The sequence below is a fragment of the Calonectris borealis genome, chromosome 23 (genome assembly GCF_964195595.1).
Source record: "Calonectris borealis chromosome 23, bCalBor7.hap1.2, whole genome shotgun sequence".
Taxonomy (NCBI): Eukaryota; Metazoa; Chordata; class Aves; order Procellariiformes; family Procellariidae; genus Calonectris; species Calonectris borealis.
In genome coordinates, this window is record NC_134334.1 from 7,104,266 (window position 1) to 7,114,410 (window position 10,145).

Consider the following 10,145-nt stretch of genomic DNA (forward strand, 5'->3'; position numbering starts at 1 on the left):
TTTGGGAACAGGCCACCAGCGTGCAAAGGTGGGGCTGGCAATGGCAAAGGACAGTCCCAAGCCAAGATCTTCTCCTCCAGTTTGGGTTGCACATCCCAGGATCCCCAGCTGCGGTTTCAGGTTTAATATTTACTCTTTCTGATGAAGTCGAGCTGTATCAGGGACCTTGCCACCAGCTGGGACGATTTATTACCCAGCATAGGTCTCTGTGTATGCAGTTTGGAACCTGCCTCCTTCCCAGGAGCTGTGTTCCTTCATGTGGGATATTGGACGTAGGACTATTTAGGAAGAACTGTAGCTACCCACCCAGCCCTGGCTATTATACACAGATATAAATAACTTGGTTACCTTGGTTAACCTTGTAGAATTGCAGCCTAATTTCTTCAAACATCCATCTCTACACCTTATTTCACTGAGATTTAACTCCCCGTGGGGTGTGAGGGGTCAGTGAAAAGCCCTTAATTAGTTCAAGGGTCAGCAGAAGATGAACAAACAAATTGAAATTTTGTAAAATGTGTGTATTTAATTAATACTGTCTCAGAAACCAATTAACAGATTCACTTGGAAATTGTCAGGAATATAATCTATGTTTCAAGGGTAGGTGGCGAAGGGTCAGGGAGGACACGCTGTGTGTTTCACATGGAGAGAAGGACTCAGATCTGGGAATCAGCTGTAGAAAAAACCCAGCCTTTGGCTGGGAGCTGAGGTATCGCTGCAGGAAGGACCATGCATGACCACGCTATCACTGCAGCCGGAGGCAGCGGAGAAGCCACATCTCCCTTCCAGAGCCTCGCTTGCTCAGGTCAGCAGGAGGCTGTTTGCTGCTCCCAAAGGTCCGTGCAAGCAAGTCCAAGCTGCACAGAGGAGCAAGGAGCTTTTTAAAGCAGTCGCTGTGCTTTAGAGAAGCCAAGGCTGGCAGCATACCGCATCACCGGGTGGCTCTGGCTGCCAACCCACAGCCTCTTTACAGCTAAACCAGCCACGATGCTGCTGTGTCATCTCACAGCTCCGGGTTTAGATCTCAACTTTGCCCCTGGATAGTCTTCAAGGGCTTGACCAAAACGTGTTATGGTGCTGCCTGCTCGTCTGAAGGCAGCGGCATCAGCAGGCAGGTCAGGAGCAAGAGGTCACGTTGCCAGATTCTGGCATCACTTTTTCTCATGCCATGTTTGCAAACATCACGAGATGATGGGTGACATTTATTTGTGCACTGGTTTGGGGAATTGGGGCTAAATTGAAGTCCAGTGGCTTCAGAAGGGAGCTTCATCAAACCCCAGATATTATAGGACCTGAGACAAGTGCCCAGGAATTGGCAGGACAGCCACCCAACGGTCATCTTCCTCTTGCTCCGACTGACAGCAAGCTGTCTCTAATTTTTAAATATATATCGTTTTGCCCGTTCTGTCTTTGGAAACAGTCTCTCCATAAGACCAAGTAAAAAGAGCCCCAGGCGGAGCTGATCTAATCGCTCCAGTTTCCCCATGGGCTGTTCTCTCCAGTACCCCATCCTGAGGACATTGCAGCAAAGCTCCTCACCCATTGCTAGCAGCCCCTGCGCAGGCCCTGTTGTGTTGTCTGAGGTCCCGTGGGGCACCAGGCACTGGCAAGAGACCATCCAAGGCTTTGGTCTGCCTGCAAGGCAAGACACTGTCTCCTGCTTGGGCATCTCAGCCCACCAAGGCACCACCCCTAGGACCATATCTTCTTTCCAAGATATCTTTAGAAATACTTCTCAACAATCTAGTCATTCTCCTTCGTGCCCTGAGAGAGTATTTAGAGGCAATAGGCTCCCTTTGAAGGCAGCTCTGCTGCCAGTTGCATTTTTCCTGACCATGCCATGCCCTGAGGGTCTCTCATCCCAATCTAACCACGGAAAGCTTTGCGGTAGACTCCATGCCCCTTGTTCCTCTCATCTGGCCACGCAGGAGGACATCCCCTAACATCTTCCACTCCTTTGGTCCTGCAGTTACAGCACTCTTGGGGCTTGGGACACTTGACTGGGTGATGATGCCAGCAGGAATAGGTTCTTATCTGGTCAGTGGCCCGCTCAGGTGACGTCCACACGTAGCAGAGAGAAGTCTCTTCACCACTCTCAGAGGCGCCTCCTTTTGCAGAGTTACTTTCTGACGTGCTTTCAAATACACGCATTCAAAGTAAAGCAAGTAGCCTTGGCCTGAAGATTTAGAGTCCGTTTGCCTTCTGCTGCAGCACTGTCCTTCGCTCCTTTGAAGAAATCATCTGAGCTAATAGCATGGTCACCTTCTTCTTTATCCTACCCGGACATCTGCTGGTGCTTGCAGACTCCTGCATTTGCTGCCTTTCCCCAATACGCAGGGCGCTTTGCTTTCACCGCTTATCACAGTACACGCAGCATCCAGGTGCTGTGCTGGCTTCATTCCTGCTTTCAGATCTGCTCTCATCTCTGCCACGGGTCACTCTGGCGGTGTCAAGTGTTTTCAACCGTGTCTATGAAGGCTACGTGCTACTCACCCTTCAAAGTTGTCACTCTGGACAGGGTAACTTCTGCTGCCTGGCAAATTCTAATTGCGCTGCCTGGAGTTAGCTCTGCAACCAGACCTCTCTCGTTGCCTCTGTCTCTCTCTCAGTCGCCTGTTCTCCAGCCGCAGATCAGTCACTAGCTCTTCGGAGATTTCGCTTTCTTTCAATCCTCTCTGATTAAACCATGTCTTTTATATGTTCCGTTTTTTTCCACAGTGTTCCCGCGTGCCTCGGATTTCTGTGCCACACTTCCGTAATTAGCTTCCTCGGCCCGAGTCAGCTGAAAGCTACCAGAGAAATCAAATGCTTCAAAACCAGCCAGTGTCAAAAATAAGGCTACTGCCTTGACGCCTTCCTTTTTACTGCAACCTATTTCTTACAGTGGTGGTGAGAAAAGCTGCTTGAAGCTCCTTCACCATGCTGGAGAAGTCCAGCTCCAGAGGAGCTCTAGCATCCTCCCATGGACCAGTCTGCACCCGAGCAGCTGTAGGAGCCAGGTCAGGATGAAGGCATGGCAGTGGCTGTTACTGTGCGTGGGAACAACCACAGAAAGCAAACAGCTTTAGACTGAAGTCAGAATTGTGATTTGGGATCAGTATGAATATCCCTGTAGCTCTGGGATTATCTTCAGCCTGTCCCACTTTGGCACAAATCCGTTGACCTTCCCACAAAGTCATTCCTTGCTCTGACAGGCGGAGGGGAGCAAGGACAGGGGCTGCTGGGGGGTCTTTGGGGACACCCTGTCAGCTTTTCTGAGCCCCCGGGAAAGCAGAGTAGCACCCCCCCAGCTCAGAGCAAAGTGTTTCCAGAAGCCCGAGCTCCCTGGTGAGCGGAGGAGGTGATGCTGGGAGGAGAAGGCAGCACACCAGGCGGGGTCCACTGAGTCGTGCCATGGGTGCTGATCTCAGCTCACAGCATCCCCACGCACCCAGCAAGGCGGGGGGTCAGGGACCCAAGCGGGATGCGGACAAGCGTTTCAAGCACCGCAGTGAGATGCTGTGCCCCCCCCTGCACCCTCATCACCTGAAACGGCCTGTCAGACCTCCACTGGAGAGACTTGTCAAAGGCAGCGGGCTCCGGTGGCAGGTTGGGGCGGTGAAGACCCCCCGGGGATGGCCTGATGGACAGATGCCGGGGTGGATGTGGGGGGCAGACCTCCCGGGGTGTGCGCCAGCGCCGTGCCGGGGCTGTGAGCCTGCCCTTGCCAGCCCCATGGCCGGGGAGCCCCCGCCTGGGGCTGTCAGCAGCCCGTCAAGCCAGAACATGGGTTGGGGGCGATGCCGGCAGCCCCCTCCAGACATGTCTGCACTCACTGCAAGGCAAGCTCCATTTGGTCCCAGAGGGGGGATGGGGTGCCCTGCACAGGGGTGCCTGAGCACATGGGATGCTCCCAGCCCCATCCGTGGTGTGATGCCCCTGACCCCATCCGTGGTGTGATGCCCCCAACTCCATCCGTGGTGTGATGCCCCCAGCCCCATCTGTGGTGTGATGCCCCCAGCCCCATCCATGGTGTGATGCCCCCGACCCTATCCGTGGTGTGATGCCCCCAACTCCATCCATGGTGTGATGCCCCCGACCCTATCCGTGGTGTGATGCCCCCAACTCCATCCATGGTGTGATGCCCCCAACTCCATCCGTGGTGTGATGCCCCCGACCCTATCCGTGGTGTGATGCCCCCAACTCCATCCATGGTGTGATGCCCCCAACTCCATCCATGGAGTGATGCCCCCAGCCCCATCCGTGGTGTGATGCCCCCAGCTCCATCTGTGGTTTGATGCCCCCAACCCCATCCGTGGTGTGATGCCCCCGACCCCATCTGTGGTGTGATGCCCCCGACCCCATCCATGGTGTGATGCCCCCCGCCCCATCCGTGGTGTGATGCCAGCTGCACCCGCTTGCCCTCTTGCTGTCCTTCGCCTCCTGACACACAGATGCTGAAGGTCCAGCTCAGCGTCAACCCACCGATGGGTTTGCCCCAGGGCATTGCTGGCTGCCCACCCTGGGGCAGCCCAGGAGCTGGGAGGTCTCCGTGGGATGCTCCCTCGAAGATGACAGGTCTGCAGCTCGGGTTAGGGGGTTATCCCTTGTGCTCTTTGCTGCTCCAACCAACACTGAAGAAGATAATTACAAGCAATAATTTATTCATTACTGGTTAACTCATTTAGTCTGTGTAAGCCTGCTTCTAATTAGAAAACAAGGACCAGGCCGCCTCTCCTAGGTGGTCTCTTTCCCTAAAGAGTCTTCTCCATTAGCGATGCCCACCGCTAAGCCGAAAGGGAGCCGGCAGGATCACTGCCCCCCGCAGCCGGCGATGCAGTGCTGATGAGCTGGGGAGAGGCGGGGGGCCTGGCTGATTCGGGGAAGCCATCGGCAGGGCTGAAGCTGCACCGGAGGGGTGCACGGGAGGTACGGAATTTCATCGCAGAGGGATGCGCAGCTGCTTTGGGGTTTGCAAACAGGAGAGGCTGAGACAGGCCCGTTGTGGTTGGCAGCTGGTACAAGCATGCCAGGATGATCCTGAGCCCCCGTGCCAGCGCAGCAAAGCTGGCATCGCTGCAGCTGGGTGCTGCAACTAGAGCAGAACCCAGCATCCCACCCGAAACAGCACCTATCTCCCTTTCCAGGAACAAGGAGCTGCCCTAGAGCGGTGATGCTCGGGGGCAATGCCAGACCCCCTCTTCCTCCTCACCCCTCATCCAGAGGGAAAGACGGTTGGATGCAGCAGAGCGGCGAGGGGCAGGGGATGAGGGCAAGCTGCCCGAGAGCCTGCCCGTGTGCAGGCAGCCCGCAGCTTCGCGTGAGGCCACTGCAGTGCAGCCTGGCCCAGAGCAAGCTGCACACAGCTGCTCCACGACTGCCAGGCCTCCCGCTGGGCACCAATCTTCATCTCTTTGAAATACGCATTAAAATACATGAGCCGCACTCTCTGGCCAGGGCTCCCAGCACTGGATAATTGCTTCTTAAGTGCTTTCTAAATGCAAACTGCATGTTATTCTTACCACCACTGCCACCTCCCCTGCACCCAGCCTTTGATCTTCTACATGTCATGACAATATTGCAATTACCCCGTCAGTGTCGGGATGTGGAGGCGCTCCCAGCTGGAAAGTACAGGGATGCACCGGACTGCAGAGTCGTGCCCTCTGGATCGATACATGTGAGGCAAGAGTCCTCCGAGCCGCATGCTGGCCCAGCCCCAGCCTGGCGGTGGATCCAGAAGAGCACTTGGGAGTCACCAGAGAGGAGCACCGCTGCAGATCTCCTTGGTTAAAGAGATGATGTGCAGCAGGCTGTGGCTGGCAAGCAAATGCAATGCATCTCCCCGTACCGCCTGCTGCGTGAAACTTTCTGAGGATGCGTGCTCTCCTTCCCCCTGGCAGGGCATCTGCAAAGTCCATAGCCTTTAAAACCCAACCCAGCTCTCTGCTCGTGTATCCTTTTTCCCTGCAGCCCCTGAGCCTTAAATGGTGCTGAATCCCAAAAATCACTCATGTCACCCCAAAACCAATTTCTTTTTGATTTGTGGGAAATGCTGGGGGGAAGAAAGAAAAAAAAAAAAAGGAAAAAAAAAAAAAAGCCAGTATTATTCTGGATTGGTCCCAGGTGTTAATTTAAAAGCAGTGTTTTCAGACCTGGCAGAAAAGCTGAACTCTGATCCACCTGCCTCATCCTGGGAAGACGCGGCTTTGAAGGCAGCAGCAGCCAGTGAAGCTTCCCCGCAGCTCGCCCCGAGCTCTCTGCGAGCATCGTTCCTCGGTGCTGATGGGCTGCTGGTGGGGACCTGCCCCTGCGACCGCCCAGCTGGGCCATGGGGCAAGGAAGATGCTCTGCAGGGAGGTGAGACAACAAGGTGATGTTGTTCAGTGGAGCGTGGCTAGGGAAACCTTAGGGGATGCCATGGGGATGCAGCGAGGAGGAACAGCCCTCAGGTCTTTTCCGTCCCCACCTGCTCCGTCTGGCCCAAACGGGGATGGCGAGGCCGGGGCACAGGTGGTCCCCAGCAGGGGACACGAACTGGGATGGAAATGCTGTGCAAAGCACCTCCCCGTGGCGGCAGAGCCTTTTGGAGTGTCACGGCAGCAGCCTCAGGAAAAAAAAAAGAAACCAAAACGATCCTAATGAAGGTCCGCGGGAGCAGCGCGCATTGCACACGCACCACGACACCATCCGCAGCATCACCACCCGCTGCTACTGTCACTGTCACCGTGCGAGTTCAGGGGTATGGGGCTGTGGATCGGCTCCTTCAGCAGCTTGATACCGGCTTCCAGTATGCCCAGTGTGCCCAGTGTGCCCAGTGGAGCAGCGCCCCAGGGAGAGGGCGCAGAGATCTGGCGGCTCCCCTCTCCCCAGGGACAGGACAGAGCGACTCCCCATCCCACCGTGAAGGAGCCACACTGCTTTCTGACACTGGGGAAAGGTGACAGAAGGGACATGCAAAAAGACGTTATTAACACTGCTTTCCTTCCCCGTTCACTTTGGGTCGGTAACTCCCGTCTGACCACTCCTAAATCCTGCAGGAATCCTCTGGATATCGATGTCCACATCACGCCCTCCGCTGCGCCTCCATGCAATGCAGCTCCCCATCACCCACCACCTTTAATTTGGAGTACCCCACAGTGTCTCAGGCGGTATTTTCCAATTTCCAGAGCCCCTTGCCCAGTAACACATGCACTGGGTGGCCAGGACTCAGCAGGGGACTGCCTTTGAACTCACCCCAACTTGCATTCACTGCCTTGGGGTGCAACATGGTGAGGTGGGAATGTGCAGCTGGGGCGGGGGCACTCCAACCCCCGTGGCTGTGTCCACCATGTCTTGGGCCACACAGTTATTTCGGAAGGCATATGATGTCCCACACTGTCTCAGAGCTGTTGCCAGAGGGAATCCAGACATTTCATACCCGGCCAACTCATCTGCAGTGAGAGCCCTGTGGCCATCACCATGGCCTTTGTGCCCACGAGCAGCCACAGCCGCAACCTGCTTGGCGCGACACCAGAGGGAAACACCACACTAGCGAGCTGCTGGGGATCACTGCCATTTTGGGGAGCAAACAGAGCAGATCAGACATCCTGCCTTGCTCGACGCTGGCGGGAAGGTGGAGGGAGGTGGAGGCAGATGCAGGCGGCTCCAGCACAAATCAGCTGGTACTTTGCCCTCTGCTCCCTACTGCCCTGGATCCCATGGGCAGATCACTTGAACTCTGCCAGAAAGCACTTTCTTGCATCCATTTGCAAGAAGGGCCCCTTCAGCTCCCCACACACCTCTTGCGTTGTCGAGGGTGACTGGTGGATGTGTCTTCCCTGTCCCATTCGTTATTAACTCCATCTCACTGTGTTCTCTCTCATTCATCCCCTCTCAAACTAAATAGCTCCTTTCTTCTCTCTTGTCATGTGGAAATCGTTCTCCACCCTTTATCATTTTCATGATTTCACTTTCTGCCGTATCCTCTGTGATGAGACACCGGGACGCAGCGGTTCCCCGTGCATTTCTGGGCATGTGGAACATCTTCCTTCATGCTGGCGTGTCTTGTCTTAATGCATGTGGAAAAACTCATTTCCTCCCTTTTAGCGGCGATACCGTCCCCCGGTGAGAGCTCATCGCTGCGGTTCCCAGGCCCTGGGCTGATGCAGGGGCATCGAAAACACATTGCGAGAGTCTTGATCCCAGCTTCAGATGATCCTCTTCTTAGCTGTTGCATTGCCCTCCTTAATTCCCTTCTTTTCATCCTTTCATGCCAGTGTAAGAAGATGCACCACGTGTCTCTCCATGGTTCCCCGTTAACTTGCTCCTGGATACCAGGAGCAGCAGCTCTGAGACATTTCCACCTGTGGGTCATGCATGGCGTGGTCCCGTCTCAGCCATCAGAGAACTGCCAGCACCATGCTCATAGCACTTCCTTCAGGCCAGGCTCACGCTGTGTGGATCAGCCTCTCCATTACACTCAACGGAGCAGTGCTGGGACCCGTCTCCTCGCAGGGCAGCATCTCTCCGATCCGCGATACGGCGGCCAGCCTTCCCCCGCCATGGCCAACGCTTGCAGAGTCAGCTGCTTGCAGAGCTGAAACAAACACTCAGGCTGGCACATTCCAGATAAGGCTCTTTTTTATTCTGCAAAACAATGTCACACTCCTTATCTGACACGAACCCGCAGTCTTGCTCCAGTAGTTCTCCAAAGCAGTAATTTAACCCCGGACACGTTGGTGTGAACTTGGGTAATTATATCTGGAGCTGCCTCCAGCTCTGTGAGGTCTGTAGGTGCTACAGGTGCTCTGTCTCAGCAAGGTTAGTGGGATTAGATACATCATCCTCCCATGAGATGGTAGCTCAGTCCTGGAATATAAATCAGCCTCTCCTCCAGGCTGATATGTCACCTTTTTCACATGACCCGCAGAGCACGGTGCAATGCTTTACACCACGCTTCCCCTCTGACTAACCAAAGCATTAGCAATTGCAGCTGGTCGTTGGGGTCTTCCAGTTCGTGGCCAAACGATTATTGAATGTGGTCTCCAGGTCATGACCATGTGTCACACCAAGCCTGACCAGCACCACCAGCACAGCCTGGAAATGGTGGGGCTCACGGTGACTCCCCCCACTACCTCTCAGCAAAATTGAAGAATGAAAGCACAGGATTAGCCCTTCCCCGTAGAGCCAGGTCAGGTAACGAAAGGGCCACCACTAGCTGACCAAAGCAGAGAGAAAGTGCCAGCCTTGAGGACAGTCCAGGGAGACGCTGCTCTGCCCGAATGCTTGCTGGGCTCAGGGAGCCTCTCTGAAGGGCAGACCTTACAGTGGGGACCGTTATGGCACTTCACAAGTGATTAACGACCCTAATGCTTACCCCACTTCTCCACGTGGTGGAAACAACCTAGACAGCTGTGCTGTTTGTCCCCACCGTGCCTAAGCCTACAAGCATCACGGGCAAATACCTGGGCTGGGCACAGTGGAGAAGGGGAACAGATTCACACCATGGTTCTTGGGGTGAGCGTAAGGGGCAGTGACATCTGCAGTAGCATTGCCCCACTTGGCCACCCTGCTCGGGGCGATGGGCAGGGGAGCAGCACGGGGCCACGCTGGCTCTACCCGCAGACCCACGGCCACTCAGGCACCGGCTTCTGGCAGAGGCAAAGCAGGACGTGCTCAGGCTGGAGGAAAGGAAGGGATGACCATGGTCCCATGTTCTACATTTTCAGACTGATCCCAGGAACCTTCTCAAATCCTGACACATCCCATAACCACCGTCTGGTGGCAGACCTTGCTGCTGGAGAGAAAACCCACTCATCCCCCAGGCTATGGTAGAGAAAAGGGAATTTCCCAGGGTCGAGAACAAAAGGATGGATGAGGACCTTGAACATCAGCATTGTGCATAGGGCTGGGGCAAGTTTCAGGTCTGATCTCTGCATGTCTAATGGAAAGAGATGCCTCCCCGCACAGGCTATTCCACTGCAGCGGGGACAAACTCAAATGCACGCCGAGGGAGGCACGCAGATGCCAGCATAATTAGCCACAAAATAGACTTTTCAGTATCACACAATGACAAAGAAAAATAAAAAAGGCCTGCGTGCTGATAATTCCTCAGCGCGCCTCAGTGACAAGGAACTGGGACAGACCTGAGCTTCCACTGAGCCGGAGGAAAAATGTATTTTTAAAAAGCA